This window comes from Zingiber officinale, chromosome 2B, assembly GCF_018446385.1.
Source record: "Zingiber officinale cultivar Zhangliang chromosome 2B, Zo_v1.1, whole genome shotgun sequence".
NCBI lineage: Eukaryota > Viridiplantae > Streptophyta > Magnoliopsida > Zingiberales > Zingiberaceae > Zingiber > Zingiber officinale.
The window spans coordinates 103,471,430-103,495,172 of record NC_055989.1 but is presented as its reverse complement, the minus strand read 5'-3'; the positions used below and the strand labels follow the sequence as shown (position 1 = coordinate 103,495,172).

The window sequence follows — 23,743 nt, the reverse complement described above, 5'->3', positions numbered from 1 at the left end:
TACCCCTTCCTTTTTCTTCCCTTCCCCACCGAAGCCTCAAACCCTCCCCCTCTCTTCTTCTTCGTTTCTCTTCTCCAAGGGCAACAAGCTTCCCCTCTTTGCTGTCTTGCTTCTCGGCAGCACTGTCGGAGCTCCTCGGAGTTCGCCGGAGCTCGCCAAACCACCAGAAGAAGAGGGGAAACAAAACCCTAGTTGTCATTCTCTTTTCTAGCCAAACACAGCAGCCATCCGAGCTAACTGTGGCCTTCGCCGGAGCTCGCCGAGACCACCGGTGAAAGAGGGGAAAAGGTTTTCCTTGCCCCTTCACTATCCCAGTAGCTTTCCTTGTTTTCAACCTTCCCTAACTGCCCTAGTCACCTTTTGTTTCCTCCAACAGCAGCCCTAGCTGCTGTCCTTTTCTTGGCAGCACCGCCGGAGTTCGCTGGAGCTCGCCGAAGCTAGCTGAGGCGGCCAACGACGAAGGAAAAATAACCCTAGTTGCTGTCCTCATTTCCAGCAGCTACACAAACTCCTTAGAAGGTATATTTTATACTTTGTGTTAATTGATGTGTTGTTAGGAGGGCTATCTAGATTAGAACAACGATTTCATTTAGGAATGCGAAGTGGTACGAGATAACGAGATAAAAAAAAATAATGATCTAGTGGTTTCGAGTTGTAAATCATGCTCAGATTTTGTGTTATGATTTTATTATCCTTTTAATTATTTGAGTTATTATATTTTATAGATACGAGCTCGAGTGGAGCACGGTGACCTGCCGACACTCGAAGATTTTGCTGTACATAAGGTGGATATATCTACTCTTGTATATTTCCTTGTGCATGAATAAATATATAAATTGTATTATGTATATGTTGTATCATTGTTTTCAAAAATGGGAATTAAAATGATACTTAAATAGTGAAATGGGTATTAAATAATTAAATCATTGGAGGGTAAATAAGTGATATTATTTCTTGTTCATATGTGGGTTCATATTGGATTGATATGGTAAGGGTTGTTTTTAAAATTAAAGAAATATTCTAAATTACTCTTCTGTTGATACCTTGTCTCTTTTGACTTGCTTGACCTTTCATACTTCATGCTTTTGATACTCTATATGTTGATCCTTGTAGTTTTTTTTATCTGTGAATCCTATAATAATAAATTAACAGACCTGATACGAAAATATTACCTTGATTGACCATTAAATATGAAAAGAGAATAATCATGATAAATGGATGAATATAATCATAAAGGTGAAATAATAAAGATAGTAAATGAAGAATTAAAAAGTGAAGACTATGAGCCTAGCTTTATACCAGAGCTCTATATTAGAGTACTGGACCGCCCACATGTTATTGTGGTAGCGCGGCGGTCGCGGTCCAGAGTACCTGACCGTACACCCGAGGCGTGTTGGCGTGATGTAGCCATCGGTCAGTGTTTAGTATGTCTTCCACCGGTGAGGGCTAATAGCCCGTACGTCAGATGACGTATGCGACAGTTCTATACTCTTAGGAGGCTTTTAGCCTATCCATATGATATTTCACTCTGATGATATTGGCTCCAGTGATTCACTTTTTAGTTGATTTATCAGATTCAGACTATTGATATACATGTTGATCTTACCATGATAACTTATAATTGAGTGATTAAATAATAAGATTGAAGAATTGATTTTATTAATGATGACAAGTGATGATAAGGTGAAGATCCTAAACTCTAATCTAAAAATTTTACCTGATTATAGATAATGAGAAGATGATTATACATATATATGTATAAATGTAGAACTTTAAGAATAATCCTAAAGTTGTAACAAAAGATGATGATTTATTCTACTTCCTTGACTTCTTCAATAAGATTAAATTCATGCACATCTTTCTTGAGTATCCACTTAGCCATTTGGCTAACTTGCTACATTCCTTGGTCTCCAGTTTTGTAGACACGGGGATCCTTTTGATATTATAGTTGATTTTGGACTTTCATAGAGTTGCTCAGAGATCTTGACGTGTTGATTTTCTGGTTTGTTTTACTTTTGTTTCGCTGTATTTACATTTTGCAATTTTGTTACCGATGTCGTTTATATGTATAGTAATTGTAGTTTATGAAAACTATGACATATACATATAGTTGATACATTTTGTGGTTATGTTGTTTCTATTTTATGTATGTTCCAGCCGTGTGGGCTGATGAATATGTTGTTTATGTTTATATAGTGTGATGTATGTATGTATGCTTCATATTGTCACCGGTACAGGGGAGATGCTGCCGGATTTTTGTCTGGCAAGGTCTCCTCTAGGGGCGTGACAATTTTATTGGTATCAGAGCTTAGTTTCCATCTTCTGTTCGTGGGTTTTGGCTTTATTTCGAGATTTTTGATTTCCAGTTTATGTACTTCTCGAGCAAAGGAATTTTTATACAAGTCGAGTTGTATCTCTGAGCTATAGGATTTACGGGTCATTCTTTGTTTTAATTATCTTGATTATGATTATTGAAAATTTTCATCTGATTTTATAGGCAATGCCACGAGCCCGTGGTCGCGGTTGGGGCAGTAGCAGTGCCCGTAGTCGCAGTGCATGTCAGCGTGCCACTACTACTGATCTTGGTTTGGATGAGGCTCCTATCTCCCCATCTGAGTTGATACCGGGAGCTCTGGTTGGTCCCAGTATTGGAGTCGGTGGTCAGACTGAGGGACAACCTCATCTTGTTGCAGCTTAGGTAGCCGTACCAGCCATTCCTACATCATGGCTTATTATGGAAAAGGCCCGTATTCCTTTGCTTGCTAGTTCAGCAAAGGATCGTTTTACACTGTTCCATGGAGGCACCGATCCTTGGGTGGCGCGTACATGGTTGGAAGATATTGAGGGCACTTTTGGATACATGTCCTGTTCAAACACAGAGAAGGTAGAGCTAGCCGCTTATCATTTTCGAGGGCAAGCATCCACATGGTGGAAGATGCAAAAGACAGTCTTTGGGGATCAGATTATCTCTTGGCAGTCTTTTCGAGAGGCGTTCGATAGACAATATTTTCCTGCAGCATTTTGTGTTGCTCGACGCCAGGAATTCATGAGTCTCAAGCAGGGTGACCGAAGTGTGCTAGACTATAGTGTAGAATTTAGCAGACTTGCTGAGTTTTCCCCACATATGGTTGCTCAGGATTCAGACAGTATGTTTCACTTTACATAGGGACTGGCAGCATATATTCGGATCAGGACGTCTGGATTTCCTGTTACTACTTATCGAGAGGTACTTGATCGAGCCATATTTATTGAGATGACTCAGCAGCAAGTCTCTCAAGAAAGAGAAGCCAACCGACAGACCTCGCAAAGCTCACACTCTAGACAGCAGAGTCGAGGTCGTCGATCTCGTGGTCAGGATACGACTAGAGAGTCTTCACGGTCACGAAAGGTGGCCAAAGTATCACAGGGATCTAGTCGCCCAGTTCCATCACTGCGGGGCCAGATATTGGTGAAGTGTTTTCAATGTGGTGCACCAAATCACCTGGCATCAGAATGTCCACTGGATAAGAGTATATGTTTTTATTGTAAACTGCCAGGACATATGCAGAAAGATTGCACTTTGAAGGCATAACATCAAGCAGGAGGATCACAGTCTCAGCAGGCTCGACTTACCTCACGACCTCCACAGTCTCGGCAGCAGAAAGGCCCGCAGAGATCTCAGCAGTCTCAACCACGAAATCCACCACCTACACAGTCTGCTCACCAGCCACAACTCTATCATTTGCAGTCCCAGGTGGAGAGTGAGTATCACTCAGTACCTCCACTTCAGCAGTATCTGCCAGCTCCATCTCAACAGTACTTGCCAGCTCCATCTCAGCAGTACTTGCCAGCTCCATCTCAGCAGTATTTGGTAGCTCCACCCCAGCAGTACTTGCTACCTCCACCCCAGCAGTATCAGCCACCATTATCTTATCAGCCTTCGACCCAGTCATACCAGCCTTCGCAGGATCAGAGTCAGCCCTCTTCTTCTATCCAGAGGGGTTAGCCATCAGGTCTTGAGTCGGGACATGTTTATGCTTTGACCCGTGAGGAGGCACAGCGAGCTGGAGGATCTGTTATCCGAGGTATGCTTTCCGTTTATAGTATTCCTACGGATATATTGATAGATACGGGTAGCTCGCATTCCTTTATTTCTCCTGAATTTGTATGTAAAATTGGGAGGATCCCAACTCTTCGACCTTCTGGATTAGCAATATTGACACCATCAGGTGGAATATTGATGTCAGATCAGGAGATCAAGAGTTGTCCTTTAACTTTTGATAGTCATATCCTTACTGTGGATCTACAAGTGCTAGAGATGACTGAATTCGATATTATTTTGGGTATGGATTGGCTGTCAGAGCATCATGCCACTGTCGATTATCGAGCCAAAGTGATGACTTTTCAACCCTTAGATCAATCATCATGGGAATTTATTAGGATCAATGATCGAGGGGTATCTATTATCTCAGCTCTCCAGGCTCAGCAGTTGTTGGCTCGGGGATGCAAGGGGTATCTCTTGTCTTTAGTGAGCTCCAATGTGGATAGTTCTGTCCAGCTTTCTGATGTCCACATAATACGTGAATATCCTGACGTATTTCCTGAAGAACTTCCTGGCTTGCCACCTCGGCGACAGGTAGAGTTTGCCATTGAGTTGCTTCCTGACACAACTTCGATATCGAAAGCTCCATATCGGATGGCACCAAGAGAACTCGAGGAACTAAAGATTCAACTTCAGGAGTTGCTAGACAAGGGTTTTATCCGCCCTAGTGTTTCTCCTTGGGGTGCTCCAGTGCTCTTTGTTAAGAAAAAAGATGGATCCTTGAGGCTCTGTATTGATTATAGGCAGTTAAACTCTGTAACTATCAAGAACAAGTATCATCTACCTAGAATAGATGATTTGTTTGATCATCTTAAAGGTACCTGTGTGTACTCAAGAATTGATTTAAGATCAGGCTATCACCAGTTACGAGTTAGAGATACAGATATTCAGAAGACTGCCTTCCGTACTCGGTATGGACATTATGAGTTTTTGGTAATGCCGTTTGGGCTTACCAATGCTCCTGCAGCATTTATGGATCTAATGAACCGGGTATTCTTAGAATATTTAGACCGGTTTGTTATTGTATTTATTGATGACATTTTGGTATATTCGCGATCATAAGAGGAGCACGAACAACATCTCAGAATAGTTCTAGAAACTTTACGGAAGGAACGCTTATATGCTAAGTTCAGTAAATGTGCTTTTTGGTTGAGTTCTGTAGGATTTCTAGGGCATGTAACCTCTAGCAAAGGGATTTCAGTAGACCCCCAGAAGATTGAAGCAGTTGACCGATGGGAACAACCAAAGTCAGTGCAAGAAATTTGTAGCTTTCTTAGATTAGCTGGGTACTATCGGGGATTTGTGGAAGGATTTTCTAGTATTGCTGCACCTTTGACTTGATTGACTAGAAAAGGAGTCAAGTTTACTTGGTCTGAGGCTTGTGAAGCAAGCTTCCAAGAGCTCAAGCAGAGATTGGTGAGTGCTCCAGTATTAGTTATTCCCTCTGGAGATGATGGATTCATTCTTTACACGGATGCATCTATTCAAGAATTAGGGGCAGTTTTGATGCAGTATGATAGAGTAGTAGCTTATGCTTCTCGTCAGCTAAAAGATCATGAGAAGAATTATCCTGTGCATGATTTAGAATTAGCAGCCATCATTTTTGCCCTTAAAATTTGGAGACATTATCTCTACGGTATTACCTTTGAGATATTCACCGATCACAAGAGTCTGAAATATCTTTTCACTCAGAAAGAGTTAAACCTTCGACAGAGAAGGTGGATGGAGTTTCTGAAAGACTATGACTGCACTATCAACTACCATTCTGGAAAAGCTAATGTAGTCGCAGATGCATTGAGCAGGAAGTCTAGAGGAGTATTGGCAACTCACAGGGTGGCAGTTACAGATCTAGTCAGACAGTTTTCAGAGTTAGATTTAACTGAAGTAGGGCAAACATAGCGTGGTATACTGGTCTCCTTGATCGCACAGTCCCCATTGGTGGAGCAGATTAAGGAAAGTCAAATGGAAGACCAGTATCTCAGATCTATAGTTAGTGAGTTGGAGTTAGGCCCCAAGCTAGAATTCACACGTGATATGGATGGATCTCTTCGGTTCCGAAGCAGATTATGTGTCCCAGAGGTACATCCTGTTAAGGAGGATCTCCTTCGAGAAGCCCACCGATCGAGATTTGCAGTTCATCCTGGTGGTACACGGATGTATCAAGACTTGAAGCGATCATATTGGTGGAAAGGTATGAAAAGAGATATTGCAGACTTTGTAGCTCGGTGTCTAGTTTGCCAGCAAATTAAGGCAGAACACCAGAGACTGGTCGGGTTACTTCAGAAGATTGCAGTGCCGGAATGGAAGTGGGAGCATGTCACTATGGATTTTGTCACGGGGTTACCAAGGACCCAGAGGAGACATGATTCAATCTGGGTGATTGTCGATCGGTTAACTAAATCTGCACATTTCTTACCGATTCGTAAGACAGAATCTCCAGATCGTCTAGCAGAGTTATATTGCAGAGAGATTATTAAACTCCATGGTATCCCCCTCAGTATTATTTCTGATAGAGATCCACGTTTTACTTCGAGATTCTGGCAAAGTTTCCAAAAGGCGTTGGGAACCGAGCTACGTTTTAGCACCTCTTTTCATCCTTAGACTGATGGGCAGTCAGAGCGCACTATCCATACTCTAGAGGATCTGTTGCGTGCTTGTGTGCTAGATTTTGGGGGTAGTTGGGAGGACCACCTACATTTGGTAGAGTTTGCTTATAATAACAGTTACCACTCTGCTATTCAAATGGCACCCTTTGAGGCACTTTATGGCAGAGCATGTAGATCTCCTATCTTATGGGATGAGGTCGGTGAACGTCAACTCTTGGGCCCTCAGAGTGTTCAGCAGGATGCTGAACTAGTACGAACTATTAGACAGAGATTGTTGACTGCTCAGAGTCGCCAAAAGAGTTACGTAGATAAAAGACGAAGAATGTTAGAATTCACAGTAGGTGATCACGTATTTCTTCGTGTTTCACCCATAAAAGGAGTTAAGAGATTTGGGTTAAAAGGGAAGTTAGCACCCAGATTTATCGGACCTTTCCAGATTCTTGAGCGGATTGGTGCTGTTGCATATCGACTTGCGTTACCCCCAACTTTAGCAGGAGTACATAATGTCTTTCATGTTTCTATGCTGCGGAAGTATGTTCCGGATTCGACACATGTCTTGAAGGATCTTATAGTTCCTCTACAGTCTGATGCGACATACGAAAAATTCCCTGTTCGTATACTGGATCGCAAGGAACATCGGTTGCGGAACAAATGCCTCCGTTTCGTAAAGGTTGGGTGGCAACACCACTCTGATCAAGAAGCAACTTGGGAGCGTGAGGAGGATATAAATATCGGATATCCTCATTTATTTACCTCAGGTATCAATGCGTCTCAATTACTTAAATTTGGGGACCAAATATCTTTTAGTGGGGGAGAATGTTAAGTATGAGAAAAAAAAAAACAAATACAGCCACACCCATCCACGTGCACACACCCTCCCCCATACCCCTTCCTTTTTCTTCCCTTCCCCACCGAAGCCTCAAACCCTCCCCCTCTCTTCTTCTTCGTTTCTCTTCTCCAAGGGCAACAAGCTTCCCCTCTTTGCTGTCTTGCTTCTCGGCAGCACTGTCGGAGCTCCTCGGAGTTCGCTGGTGTTGGTTGCTACTCGGAAAGCCTATAGGTTCCATTGTACAAAAATTTTGTACAAAGGTCTGAACCTTTTCCTAGCTACCATGTGTTCTTTTAAATTAAATTTTGGATCTCCTGCGGAACTTAACACGTTTGATCCAAAACTTAATCTATTTGTTCTTTTAGGTTTTGACTTGGATCTCCTGCGGAACTTAACACGTTCGACCCAAGTCTCCTTAAGTTATTAATTCCATTAAATATCAATTTCCATAAAAGGTTCCCAGTACTGACGTGGCGAGGCACATGGCCTTCTTGGATATGGGAGCAACCACCACCGACTAGACAAAACCTTTAATAGAAAGCTAATATTTAATTTCCTAAAATAACTTTAGGTTAACCAAAGAGAACAATCAAATCACAAGGAAAAGAAAGAAACAAAAGAACACAACTTCGAAAAACCATATTCGAAATACTAGAACGTAAGCCTCTTGTATTTGGTATTATTTCCATAAATAACTAGCATGATGCGGAAATAGAAATTACTAGTTATACCTTGTAGAAAACCTCTTGATCTTCTACGTATTCCTCTTCTAACCTCGGACGTTGTGTGGCAACGATCTTCCAAGATGAGAAACCACCAACCACCTTCTTCTCCTCCAAGCAAGGTTCGCCACAAAGGGAAACTTCACCAAGGAGGAAAACAAAATACTAACCAAGCTCCAAGAGATGCTAGCTTTCTCCTTCTTCTTCTTCTTCTCCCAGTAGTATCCGACCACCACAAGAACTCCAAGGAGAGGGAGAGGTTCGCCACCACAAGAGGAAGAGAAGGAGATGATGGCCGGCCACACCAAGGAGCAAAAGAGGAGAGAATAATAGATGTTGTGTCTTGTGAAGGCACCCTCACCCCTTCTTTTATATTCCTTGGCCTAGGTAAATTAGGAAATTTAATTACAACAAATTTTCCTTAATTTCCTTGACATGATTTAATTGAGAAAATAAAATAATATTTCCCAATTAAACAATGATGGCGGCCACATCAAGAGGAAACAAATTGGACAAGTTTTAATCAACAATTAAAACTTTCCTTATTTGTTCAGAAATTTTAAAAATAAAATTTCTCTTTAAAAATCTCTTCATGGTTAATAAAAGGAAATATCTATAATTTTAATTTTATTAACATGTGAATAATTTTAAAAGAAAAAATAAAACACTCTCCAATCTACAAAGAGATCTAATCTCTTTCTTTAATCTTTGTAAAACTTTTACAAGAGAGATATTTTAATTTTAATTCTCTTTAAAATATATCTTCCACATAATAATAAAATCTAAAATTAAATTTCTTTTTATTTAATTATGGCCGGCCCTACTAGCTTGGGTTCAAGCTAGGCCGACCACACAACCCAAGCTTAGGCCCTAGCTTGGTTCCCAAGCTAAGGGTCGACCCTTAGGGTGGGTATAAAGGTGGGTATATGTGGGTATAGTACTTATAAATAAGAGGCTACGATAGGGACCGAGAGGAGGAATTGGTTTGGTCTCCCGATAAAATTAAACTCCCGCACACAACTTAATTTTATCAATGATAATTCATTCCACTAGAGAACTATCATTGAATTACCGCACCAATCCCAAATTACATTTTGGGCTCCTTCTTATTATGAGTGTGTTCTCCCTGTGTTTAAGATATCGAATGTCCACTAATTAAGTGAGTTCCGACAACTCATTTAATTAATATCTAAGTCCAAGAGTAGTACCACTCAACCTTATTATCATGTCGGACTAAGTCCACCCGCAGGGTTTAACATGACAATCTTTATGAGCTCCTCTTGAGGACATTATCAACCTAGTATCACTAGGACACAGCTTCCTTCTATAATCAACAACACACACTATGAGTGATACCATTTCCCAATTTATCGGGTTTATTGATTCATCGAACTAAATCTCACCCATTGATAAATTAAAGAAATAAATATCAAACATATGTGCTTGTTATTATATTAGGATTAAGAGCACACACTTCCATAATAACGGAGGTCTTTGTTCCTTTATAAAGTCAAGATAAAAGGAACGACCTCAAATGGTCCTACTCAATACACTCCAGTGTACTAGTGTAATTATATAGTCAAGATAAACTAATACCTAATTACACTACGACTTTCTAATGGTTTGTTCCTTTCCATTCGGGTCGTGAGCTACCGCTTATAATTTATAAGGTACTAACATCATCTTCTCCATGTGACACCACATACTATGTTATCTACAATATAAATTAAATGAACAACTACAAACAAATGTAGATAATTAGACCAAATGTGATTCTTTATTCATAATGAATGTTTACAAAGCTTAGGCTCTCAATATACACTCCAACAATCTCCCACTTCTACAAAGACTAGCTCTCCATATCTTCTCAACCCTACATCTATCCCATTCCAAGGATTGGAGCTCCACTTAGTAAAGATCCACAAAGTTATCCACTGATGCAATCTTGGCGATGACAACTTCTCCTCGCTTCACGATATCTCTTATCAAGTGGTACTTGCGCTCTATATGTTTACTTGCCTTATGGGCTCGTGGTTCCTTCGAGTTTGCAATTGCGCTATTATCACAATAAATTGTGATGATTTTGGGCAAACCAGAATCACATCTAAGTCCATTAGAAAGTTCCCGAGCCATACTGCTTCTGGCTGGCACATACTCGACTTCCATGGTTGAGTCCGAAACGCTGCTTAACACTCCTCCATGAAATGGCTCCACCTCCTAAAGTAAACACATAGCCGATGTAGACTTCATATCCCTATCGATTGGAAATCAATCCGTAACCCATGTGGAGCAAATCATCCGCTGGTAAACTAGCATATAATCCTAGTCCTTCTCGGTACTTTAATATATGCTTACCGCAATCCAATGTCCTTGTCTAGGTTACTCGATATCTGCTGACCATGCCTACGGAACAGATATCGTGTCTCGTACATAGCATTGCATACATTAGGCTTCCTACAAGCATAAACCGCTTTCATGTCCTCTATCTCTTTGATGTCTTTGGAGACATCTCTTTAGATAGAGCTACTCCATGTCTAAAAGGTAAGAAACCTTTCTTGAGTCTTGCATGCTAAAACGAGCAAGGATTGTATCTATATATGAAGCTTGGGATAGACACAACATTCTTTTCTTGCGATCCCTTATAATTGATCCCAAGAATGTGTGCACATTCTCCTAAGTCCTTCATATCAAATTGTTTGGACAACCATACCCTTACGTCCCGATAATACCTTGACATTGTTGCCAATTAACAAAATATCATCTACGATAGTACAAGAAATACCACCACGCTTCGATACACTTCTTATATATACAAGACTCATCCGGACTTTGAATAAATCCATATGATCGATTACTTCATTAAACCGGATGTTCCAAGACCTTGAAGCTTGCTTCACCATAAATGGACCGATTGAGCTTGCATACTAGATGCTCTTTGCCTTTTTCAATAAATCCTTCCGGTTGCTTCAATGGATGTTTTCTTCAAGACTTCCATTAAGGAAACGTCTTGACATCCATTTGCCAAATCTCATAATCCATATGAGCAAAGAATGGATAAGAGTATCCGGATAGACTTAAGCATGGCTACCGGTGAAAAGGTTTCCTCATAATCAATTCCCTCTTTCTGAGTGTACCCTTTCGCAACAAGCCTAGCTTTGAAGGTTTCTACCTTCCGTCTCCCTCTTTTCCTTTTGTAAATCCACTTGCATCCAACGGCTTTTACACCATCGGTGGTTCTACAAGCTCCAGACCTTATTAGAGTACATGGACTCTATTTCAATTCATTGCCTTTTGCCAAGACGCCGATCTATATCTTGGAGTGCTTTCTCATACATTCCAGGTTCATGTTTACCGGATCAAGTCCAAGACTCTCCCAAAACATGAATCTTTCAGTGCATTACAACCCTCCCACTACGGCGAGGCATCTGTGGTTGTGTATCATGTGCGACACGTGTTGCGTCTCTTGTGGTACTTCATCTTGTATCGTTGGTATGCTGAAGTAGACATGTCCTCTAAGTTCTTCTAAAACAACTTTACTCTTGGCTTGTGATCCATTATATAGTCTTCTTCTAAAACCGGGCATTGGTGCTAACAATGACCTTCAGTCTTTAGGACTATAAAATAAACCACCTTTCGTTCCTTTGGGATATCCTACAAACACGCGAACTCATACGAGATTCTAACTTATCAAGATCTCGTTTCAAAGACATGTGTTGGACTACCCCATATCCGAATATGTCTTAGACGGGTTTTCCCATTCCACAATTCTATGGGAGTAGAAGAAACCGATTTAGAAGGTACTAAGTTCGGAACGTATACTGCTGTTTCAGAGCATATCCCAAGGATTTGGTAATTCGAATAACTCATCATTGATCTAACCATCTCCATAAGAGTCCTATTCCTTCGCTCGCCACACCATTCTGTTGGGGTGTTCCAGTGCATATTGGGATTGAATCGACCCGATAAGTAATTCCTAAACTCTCCTAAGAGGTATTCGCCACCACGATCTCGATCAGTAGTGTCTTGATACTTTTACCTAGTCGCTTCTCCACATCACCTTGTATTCTTTGAACTTATCAAAGCACCTTGACGCTGCATTAGGTAAATGTATCCATATCTTGAATAATCGCCTATGAAGAGACAAAATATTCAAAACCTCCTCTTGCACGAGGACATAGGACCATAAATCGTGAGTGAACCAACTCTAACACTTCTTTGGCTCTATACCCTTGGCCTTGACGGCCTCTTGGTCATTTTACCTTCTAAGCAAGATTCACAAGTTGGAAAATTTTCCAACTCTAATGAACTCAAAAGTCCATTGGCTATGAGCCTCTGAATCCTACTTAAGTTAATATGACCAAGCCTTAGATGCCAAAGATATGCTTGGTTCATTTCCGAAGGTTCTTTTCTCTTATTAGAATTAGAAGATGAATTATAAATTTCCATGTTATGCTTTGTGGAAGAAATTGGATTTAAAATATACAAATTGCCAACTAATGCACCAGAACAGATAATCACTTTATTTCTTTTAATAACTACATCGTTACTGAAAGAAACTGAATATCCATCTAAAAATAGTTTAGAAACTGAAATTAAATTCTTTCTAAAACTGGGTACATAAAGACAATTTCTTAAAACCAAATTTCTATTTCTACTAAAAGATAAGTAGACGTCTCCCACTGCAACAGCTGCCACCTTAGTAGCATTGCCCATGTAGACGGTAATCTCCCCTTCAGATAGTCGTCGGGTTCCTGGAACCCCTGCAAGGAATTACCGACATGATCAGTGGCTCCCGTATCTACACACCAGGTGCTGGTAGATAACACCGCTAAACATGTTTCAACAACTAGAGTATGAGATATACCTTTGTTTTGGTTCTTACGAGGACAGTCCGCCTGACTGCTTTTAGATGAAGCACTTGCCCTTGGCTTCTTCATTCCAGCTTTAAATCCCGTACTGAGATTTATTCACTTTCTTTGTGAACCGGTTTGTTTCTTCTTCTTCTTACCTTCGGTTTAGAAGTAGAACCATTTTCAAGTAGTGAATTTGAGCATTGTGACGAAATAACCCTTCTACTGCTTGAAGTCAGTAGTTTCCCTAATGAATAAATCCTTTTATTCATATTATAGTTTAGGCGAATCGCTCAAAACTTCTAGGTAGGGTTTGGAGGATCATATCGATCTGGGTTTCCCCATCAATTTCTCCTCCAAGGATCTGTATTTCGTTCAGATAAGCCATCATGTTTAGGATATGATCCCTTACAGGAGTACCCTCTTGCATGGTGGCTGTCATTATCTTTCTCATAGCTTCTTGTCTAGAAGCCCTATCCTGATGACCAAAGAGTTCCTTGAGATTGTTCATAATATCATAATCGTTGGTAAATCTTTATCTCGATGTTGCAATACATTTGACATTGAAGCCAAATGTAACACCGCGCCATCTCATCTGCTTTTACCCATTTCCTATGATATTCAATCTCCTCTTGGGTAGATTCACCAGTGGGTGCATCAGGGCAATGCTCAGTCAGTACAAATTTATAGCTTTCAGCAGTAAGAACAATATCCAGGTTTCTTTTCCAATCTATGTAATTTGGTCCAGTAAGTCTATTTTGTTGAAGTATGATGGATAGTGGGTTGAAAGTCATCCTAAGAATCACAAATAACTTTTGGTCAGAACTCTAAATTTAGAATAATATTGATTCCTCAAACAATACTATTTTAAATTAACCAACACCTTAAACCACCGTGAATTTTGTATGCCACGTTAGTGTGGACGTATACAAATTCAACATTTGTAAAAGGAGGGTTTTAACCCATTAATTTTATTATCTTGTCAACCTAACTTTTTGACAAATAAAATTAATAGTTGGTATTATTTGGTCACACAAATAATAGCAGTGACTCCGTTGGGGAGGATACTATTAGATGTGTCTAAGTGTACACCATTACTTGACACTAAGTCCATTAATAAGATTATGCCCCTTCCGTTGGGGAAGATCACATGCCTTTAACTTCCGCCATCCATAAAGAGGAAGTGAGTGAGATGATGATGATGATGGCCGGCCACACCAAGAAACAAAAGAGGGAGATGATGATGATGATGACCATGGGATTTACTTAAAAATCCTCTCCCACTTAGTTATTTATAAATGAGGAATTTTAACTATGCTAGCCTACTAAACTTGTAAACTAACATGCACACAGACAGACAATATAAAAGCAATAAATAGAAAATCTAATTTTCAACTATTATGGCTTTTATCTTTAATTGTCCTCCGTGTGTTGTCATCCGAAGCTGCCGCTATTTGGCCATCGCCATCGGGTCTAACTGTCGCATCCATCTTGCTCCGAGTTCCGCTGCGCCTCCGGTCCTTAGAAGGTTCCACGCTTTGCAAGATTCGATCCATGACATAAATAGAATTTTACATTTTGATCCTATATTCCATAAAAGGAATGTACATGTATCTAGATCAAAATAAAATCCTAATAAAACTAAATACAGCTCCGCTGTGTTTTAATACAATCATGCACACACATATAAATTGCCCTTGACATGTCCAGGGTCCAATCACACACATAATTAACTAAAAGCCATAATAGTTGGATCCCTGATCCATAGAGTTAGCACATCCTACTATTAACCTCCTAAATTATGTATGACATGTGCATAATTAAACTAAATACCAAATACACAGAGGCTAAACCCTAGCTCGATACCAATTGTTGGTTGCTACTCGAAAGCCTATAGGTTCCATTGTACAAAATTTTGTACAAAGGTCCGAACCTTTCCTAGCTACCATGTGTTCTTTTAAATTAAATTTTGGATCTCTGAACTTAACACGTTTGATCCAAACTTAATCTATTTGTTCTTTTAGGTTTTGACTTGGATCTCTGCGGAACTTAACACGTTCGACCCAAGTCTCCTTGTTATTAATTCCATTAAATATCAATTTCCATAAAAGGTTCCCAGTATTGACGTGGCGAGGCACATGGCCTTCTTGGATATGGGAGCAACCACCACGACTAGACAAAACCTTTAATAGAAAGCTAATATTTAATTTCCTAAAATAACTTTAGGTTAACCAAAGAGAACAATCAAATCACAAGGAAAAGAAAGAAACAAAAGAACACAACTTCGAAAAAACATATTCGAAATACTAGAACGTAAGCCTCTTGTATTTGGTATTATTTCCATAAATAACTAGCATGATGCGGAAATAGAAATTACTAGTTATACCTTGTAGAAAAACCTCTTGATCTTCTACCGTATTCCTCTTCTAACCTCGGACGTTGTGTGGGCAACGATCTTCCAAGATGAGAAACCACCAACCACCTTCTTCTCCTCCAAGCAAGGGCCACAAAGGAAACTTCACCAAGGAGAAAAACCAAAATACTAACCAAGCTTCAAGAGATGCTAGCTTTCTCTCCTTCTTCTTCTTCTTCTCCGAGTAGTATCCGGCCACCACAAGAACTCCAAGGGAGAGGGAGAGGTTCGGCCACCACAAGAGGAAGAGAAGGAGATGATGGCCGGCCACACCAAGGAACAAAAGAGGGAGAGGAATAATAGATGTTGTGTCTTGTGAAGGCACCCTCACCCCTTCTTTTATATTCCTTGGCCTAGGTAAATTAGGAAATTTAATTACAACAAATTTTCCTTAATTTCCTTGACATGATTTAATTGAGAAAAATAAAATAATATTTCTCCAATTAAACAATGATGGCCGGCCACATCAAGAGGAAACAAATTGGACAAGTTTTAATCAACAATTAAAACTTTCCTTATTTGTTTCCAGAAATTTTAAAAAATAAAATTTCTCTTTAAAAATCTCTTCATGGTTAATAAAAGGAAATATCTATAATTTTAATTTTATTAACATGTGAATAATTTTAAAGAAAATAAAAAACTCTCCAATCTACAAATAAGGAAAGAGATCTAATCTCTTTCTTTAATCTTTTGTAAAACTTTTACAAGAGAGATATTTTAATTTTAATTCTCTTTAAAATATATCTTCCACATAATAATAAAATCTAAAATTAAATTTCTTTTTTATTTAATTATGGCCGGCCCTACTAGCTTGGGTTCAAGCTAGGGCCGGCCACCTTAAACCCAAGCTTAGGCCGGCCCTAGCTTGGTTCCCAAGCTAGCTTGGCCGGCCCCCTTTAGGTGGGTATAGAAGGTGGGTATATGTGGGTATAGTACTCTATAAATAAGAGGCTACGATAGGGACCGAGAGGAGGAATTGGTTTTGGTCTCCGATAAAATTACATCCGTGTTCGCCTTAACACAACTTAATTTTATCAATGATAATTCATTCCACTAGAGAACTATCATTGAATTACGCACCAATCCCAAATTACATTTTGGGCTCCTTCTTATTATGAGTGTGTTAGTCTCCCCGTGTTTAAGATATCGAATGTCCACTAATTAAGTGAGTTCTTGACAACTCATTTAATTAATATCTAAGTCCAAGAGTAGTACCACTCAACCTTATTATCATGTCGAAGTCCACTGCAGGTTTAACATGACAATCTTTATGAGCTCCTCTTGAGGACATTATCAACCTAGTATCACTAGGACACGCTTTCCTTCTATAATCAACAACACACACTATGAGTGATACCATTTCCCAATTTATCGGGTTTATTGATTCATCGAACTAAATCTCACCCATTGATAAATTAAAGAAATAAATATCAAACATATGTGCTTGTTATTATATTAGGATTAAAAGCACACACTTCCATAATAACTGAGGTCTTTGTTCCTTTATAAAGTCAGTATAAAAGGAACGACCTCAAATGGTCCTACTCAATACACTCTGAGTGTACTAGTGTAATTATATAGTCAAGATAAACTAATACCTAATTACACTACGACTTTCTAATGGTTTGTTCCTTTCCATTCTGGTCGTGAGCTACTGTTTATAATTTATAAGGTACTGATAACATCATCTTCTGTATGTGACACCACATACTATGTTATCTACAATATAAATTAAATGAACAACTACAAACAAATGTAGATAATTAGACCAAATGTGATTCTTTATTCATAATGAATGTTTACAAAGCTTAGGCTCTCAGTATACACTCCAACAGCTGGAGCTCGCCAAACCACCGGAAGAAGAGGGGAAACAAAACCCTAGTTGTCATTCTCTTTTCTAGCCAAACATAGCAGCCATCCGAGCTAACTGTGGCCTTCGCCGGAGCTCGCCAAGACCACCGGTGAAAGAGGGGAAAAGGTTTTCCTTGCCCCTTCACTATCCCAGTAGCTTTCCTTGTTTTCAACCTTCCCTAATTGCCCTAGTCACCTTTTGTTTCCTCCAACAGCAGCCCTAGCTGCTGCCCTTTTCTTGGCAGCATCGCCGGAGTTCACCGAAGCTCGCCGGAGCTAGCTGAGGCGGCCAACGACGAAGGGAAAATAGCCCTAGTTGCTGTCCTCATTTCCAGCAGCTACACAAACTCCTTAGAAGGTATATTTTATAGTTTGTGTTAATTGATGTGTAGTTAGGAGGGCTATCTAGATTAGAACAACAATTTCATTTAGGAATGCGAAGTGGTACGAGATAACGAGATAAAAAAAAAAATAATGATCTAGTGGTTTCGAGTTGTAAATCATGCTCAGATTTTGTGTTATGATTTTATTATCCTTTTAATTATTTGAGTTATTATATTTTGTAGATACAAACTCGAGTGGAGCACGGTGACCTGCCGACACTCGAAGATTTTACTGTACATAAGGTGGATACATCTACTCTTGTATATTTCCTTGTGCATGAATAAATATATAAATTGTATTATGTATATGTTGTATCATTGTTTTCAAAAATGGGAATTACAATGATACTTAAATAGTGAAATGAGTATTAAATAATTAAATCATTGGAGGGTAAATAAGTGCTATTATTTCTTGTTCATATGTGGGTTCATATTGGGATTGATATGGGAAGGGTTGTTTTTAAAATTAAAGAAATATTCTGAATTACTCTTCTGTTGATACCTTGTCTCTTTTGACTTGCTTGACCTTTCATACTTCATGCTTTTAATACTCTATATGTTGATCCTTGTAGTTTTTTTTTATCTGTGAACCCTATAATAATAAATTAACAGACCTGATACGAAAATATTACCTTGATTGACCATTAAATATGAAAAGAGAATAATCATGATAAATGGATGAATATAATCATAAAGGTGAAATAATAAAGATAGTAAATGAAGAATTAAAAAGTGAAGACTATGAGCCTAGCTTTATACCAGAGCTCTATATTAGAGTACTGGACCGCCCACATGTTATTGTGGTAGCGCGGCGGTCGCGGTCCAGAGTACCTGACCGTACACCCGAGCCGTGTTGGCGTGATGTAGCCATCGGTCAGTGTTTAGTATGTCTTCCACCGGTGAGGGCTAATAGCCCGTACGTCAAATGACTTATGCGACAGTTTTATACTCTTAGGAGGCTTTTAGCCTATCCATATGATATTTCACTCTGATGATATTGGCTCCAGTGATTCACTTTTTAGTTGATTTATCAGATTCAGACTATTGATATACATGTTGATCTTACCATGATAACTTATAATTGAGTGATTAAATAATAAGATTGAAGAATTGATTTTATTAATGATGACAAGTGATGATAAGGTGAAGATCCTAAACTCTAATCTAAAAATTTTACCTGATTATAGATAATGAGAAGATGATTATACATATATATGTATAAATGTAGAACTTTAAGAATAATCCTAAAGTTGTAACAAAAGATGATGATTTATTCTACTTCCTTGACTTCTTCAATAAGATTAAATTCATGCACATCTTTCTTGAGTATCCACTTAGCCATTTGGCTAACTTGCTACATTCCTTGGTCTCCAGTTTTGCAGACATGGGGATCCTTTTGATATTATAGTTGATTTTGGACTTTCATAGAGTTGCTCAGAGATCTCGACGTGCTGATTTTCTGGTTTGTTTTACTTTTGTTTCGCTGTATTTACATTTTGCAATTTTGTTACAGATGTCGTTTATCTGTATAGTAATTGTAGTTTATGAAAACTATGACATATACATATAGTTGATACATTTTGTGGTTATGTTGTTTCTATTTTATGTATGTTCCAGCCGTGTGGGCTGATGAATATGTTGTTTATGTTTATATAGTGTGATGTATGTATGTATGCTTCATATTGTCACCGGTACAGGGGAGATGCTGCCGGATTTTTGTCTGGCAAGGTCTCCTCTGGGGGCGTGACAAATTTCCTAAAAGAATTTATTATATTAATGGAAAATGAGTCTAATAGGTGAACTAACCTTCTTCTTATGCTTACAAATGAAACAAACTAAAGAAGGTAATTATGACTTTCAAAACAAATATACTAAGGAATTAATTTAAAAAATCGAAATGAAAAATTCTAAAGAAATTAATACTCCAATGACAATAAATGTAAAACTTGATAATGATTCAAAAGGAAAATCAATAGACTTAAAATATTATAAGAGTGCAATAAATAGTTTGTTATACTTAATTGCAAGTCAACCTAATATTATATTTACAGTTGGTATGTGTGTTAGGTACTAATCTTGTGCAAAAGAATCATACTTCACAATTACAAAAGGATATTTAGGTATATTAAAGGCATACTAAATATAAAAATTTAATACTCTAGAACAAGCACCTTTGATTTAGTAGGATACTCTAACTTAGACTATGCTTGATGTTGTAGGATCATATGCATGTGAGAGGGGTAGGGTGAGTCACGTGATTTTAAAAAATCTTGTCTTTTTTGAACTTTAAAAACTAGTGCAAGTGTGTAGCGGAAGAAAACAATAAAACAAGAAAAATAGAGATGGAAAATAAAAAACAATGACACGGTCATTTTACTTGGTTTGGAACCTTCAGCGACTCCTACTCTAAGATCCAAGTCTCTTGGACCTATCGATGGACAATCCACTAATATTCTCTACCAGTAAACTCTCGGTAGAGTAATCAAGTACACAGAGAAGAATAAGAGTGTAACAACCCTACATTTCCTTAGCAATAAAGTAAATGACTTTAAATTAAATCGTTGCCAAACACGATAATGTCAAAGTAGAAGTGCTCGTGTGTTAGTGTTGGTCTACCAGCAACGGTTGGATGAAGTAGAGTAGTTGCATGATAGTAGCATAGTAGTTTGTATGAAGTCGGAGCAGCTGGACAATCGATGAAGAGAGTAGAAAATTGATGTTTATGGCTGTTGTTAGAAGCTCATTTTATAGGCACTTTCGGGCGCTTGGACTACCACCAGGCGCTTGGATTGAGGCCTATCCGATTTTCTTTGCTCTAGTGCAGCCATGTCAGCGATTCAGGTGCTTGGGAGTGGTCCATGCACCTAAAGTTGGATAACTCAGCGATGAAGGTCGATTGGATAGGCCTTAGTGGAGGTGCCTGAAGCTGGTCTAGACGCCTGGAATGAGCTATAAAAGACACCTTCTAGGCTGCTCTGAAATTCGACTACGACACTGTAACACAACTCTAACAACAATGTCTAAGTCTACACTTTGCTTGATGTTGTCTGTATATTTAATTTGTGCTATTTCCTTATTGGAATTGGATTTCTTGTATTTGATGAATTGATAGTGGATTGCCCAACGAAAGCGATCAACGATAGCAAACCTTTGACTAGCAGCATAAGTTGTGAACCAAGTAAAAAAGAAACAGTGTTAATATTGATTTCATTTTCCTTTTCCGCTGCTATTTCTCAAATTTCCAAAAAATTGTGAAAAAGAAACACATGTTATTCACTCCCCTTTAGTGCTTTTCGATCCTACACTATGATGATGTTTTGTTCTATGTGGAGATGCTCTCATGACAACTATATAGACACTCACAAAGACAACGACAAAGGGGGTCCAATTTCTCTTCAACTCCATGAGGTTTTACCTTTCTTCTCCTTCTCTATTCGACATACCACCTCACTCAAATTCTAACCTGAGTGTCAAAGTGCCCCGGGATGCATACCTGGGCTAGTCTAACCCTCTTTTCGAGTGTCCCTTAGATTCACTCATCCTCTTAGTAGAAGACCCCCGAAGAGCACGTCAACCCATTCATTAACTGGAGGCTTGACCATCCATGGTATTTGGCCAGAACACTACCGAACATCTCACTTATGAGCGATTATACCTTGATATCGAGAGGTGTGTTTCATCTTGGTTTCTTCAATCTTGTTAATGAATATCCTTTGTGTGTGACTGTCTTTTGTTTGCGAGAAAATAGTGTCGATAATGGTGTTTGTTCTCCCACTCAAAGGTGTTGATCATTTATGCAAAAGGTAAAATCTATCACCCTGACGGTCCCCTATGATTGCCCACACCATTGGTAGAAAGTAAATCAAGAAACCAAAACTAACCATCAAATGAGGGGGTAATTTTTCTGTCTTCGTTGAGATTCAACTCTTGCTTAATTTTACAAACTTGCCATATGATAACCAACTCGGCTATGTCCCGAGGCCTTAAAGGTGTTGATCATAGTACTTATGATGGTGCATGAGAGCCAAGATTGAACATGATCGACTCTGAACACTCAGCTTCACATAATAACCGAGGAATTAGCTAGTTCATTCTTCCCTTCACTGCTTTGCATGTGACTATCTTTATTTGCTCTGTTCTTGATTGATCATAGTGTTTATGATGGTGCATGAGAGCTAAGATTGATCATGATCGACTCTGAACACTCAGCTTCACATAATAACCGAGGAATTAGCTAGTTCGTTCTTCCCTTCATCACTGCTTCGCATGTGACTATATTTGTTTGCTCTGTTCTTGATTGTTCATTGTTTTATACTAATTACTATTACGATCTCTGCGTCAGGTTCAACCTAAGCATTGGGGTCACTGTCTTCCTATGATTTGCATACAATAAAATTGGTGACCAACGATTTCTCCAACGAGAACAAACTTGGGGAAGGCGGATTTGGTGTAGTTTACAAGGTAAAAGCTTTTGGAATCACCAAAGATCTTTCAAATCTATAAAGTTAGAAATAATATCGTGTTTGCAAGATGGATCAAAGATTTCCATCAAGAAATTGTCCATGTACTTGTCACAGGGCCCAAATGAGTTCCATAATGAGCTCTCACTTATTGCCAAGTTACAACATAGAAACCTTGTTCGTCTGTTGGGCTCCTGCATTGAAAGAGATGGATGGCTTATTATCTTGGAATACATGGAAAATAAGAGCTTAGATGCTTTCCTTTTTGGTTAGTAGGTTTGCTTATATTAATTCTTATATATTGTTCGATAATGCTATGAAAAACTATTCATAACTTGATCCAGATAAAATCAAAAGCTAATTGCTAAATTGGATCATAATCGGGATTGCGAGAGGCCTTCTATACTTGCATCAAGACTCCATCTTAAGAGTCATTCATCGTAACCTTAAGCCAAACAATATCCTCCTGGACGAGGGCATGCGTCCAAAGATCTCAGATTTCGACATTGCAAGAATAGTTGAAGTGGATGAAATGCTTGAGAATGCAACTACATGACAATTGGAACATTGTAAGTTGAAATCAAGATCATACTATTACTACTATATAAATTAAAATAGTGAAACATTTAGGGGGCGTTTGGTTTGCATTTTCCATGTTGTTTTCTGTTTTCATTTTCTGAGAAAATAGAAAACGTGTTTGGTTTACGTTTTCCACGTTAATTTTTAAGAAAATGAGAGAGCGTTTTCTAAGAAAATGAAAAATGCGGAAAAGTCATTTTCTAAAAAACGAAAAACGCGTATTTTTCAGAAAATGAAATGAAAATGGGGCAAACCAAACGCACCCTTAAGTTCTTAATTGCAGCAGATATATGACACCTGAGTCTTAGCAGATGTATATTTTTCATTTAAGTCAGATGTCTTTAACTTCAGTGTAATAGTATTAGAAATTTTAAGTGGTAAGAGGAATAGAGTCTTCAGTCAAACAAATACAAATTTAAATCTTTTAGCACATGTAAGCGTAGTTTCAAAATATATAAATCTTTATGTATACAGATATTTCTTAGAGCTCAAATTTTAGTTTTTATTTGATTGTAGGCATATAAACTTTGGAAGGAAGGTAGATCTTTGAAAATTCTTGATGATTCTTTAGATTGCTTATACCCAACAATAGGAATCCTACGGTGCATCCAAATAGCTCTTTTATGTGTGCAGGGCAACTGTGAAGATATGCCAACGATGGTAGAGGTGATGAATAATGTTGGCAAGTGAGAATCAACTTCTAACCCAGCTAAAGCAACCTGTAATGACATCAACCTCAACTATCAGTGAAGGAGATTTAACTATAGAAGAAATGAGTCTCCCTGTGTGACAGGCTGATGAGGTGAAATGAGTTCCTTTGATTCTTATTGATTATACTTTTGTCATGTCAAAGTTCATAAAAATCAACTTCTACAGAAATCATCACGATCACAGAGAATATCTTGAATATTAATGATTGACCAGCATTTTCAGTTATCTTTTCTTTTATAATTTTGATGTTTTCTCATT

At 38.6% G+C, this 23,743-nt stretch overlaps 1 long non-coding RNA gene across 4 annotated transcripts; it reads left to right on the top strand.

Annotated features, from left to right (window-relative positions):
* LOC122046598 lies at window positions 1–23,710 on the top strand. Of its 4 annotated transcripts, XR_006130316.1 has the most exons (9): window positions 1–288; window positions 377–519; window positions 726–785; window positions 17,919–17,978; window positions 19,110–19,197; window positions 22,078–22,196; window positions 22,313–22,463; window positions 22,540–22,764; window positions 23,408–23,710. It is a non-coding gene; the product is annotated as an uncharacterized LOC122046598 (long non-coding RNA). The 4 variants fall into 4 exon arrangements; XR_006130314.1 differs by lacking the exon at window positions 17,919–17,978; XR_006130317.1 differs by lacking the exon at window positions 19,110–19,197.
* The last annotated feature ends 33 nt before the right edge of the window (window positions 23,711–23,743 follow it).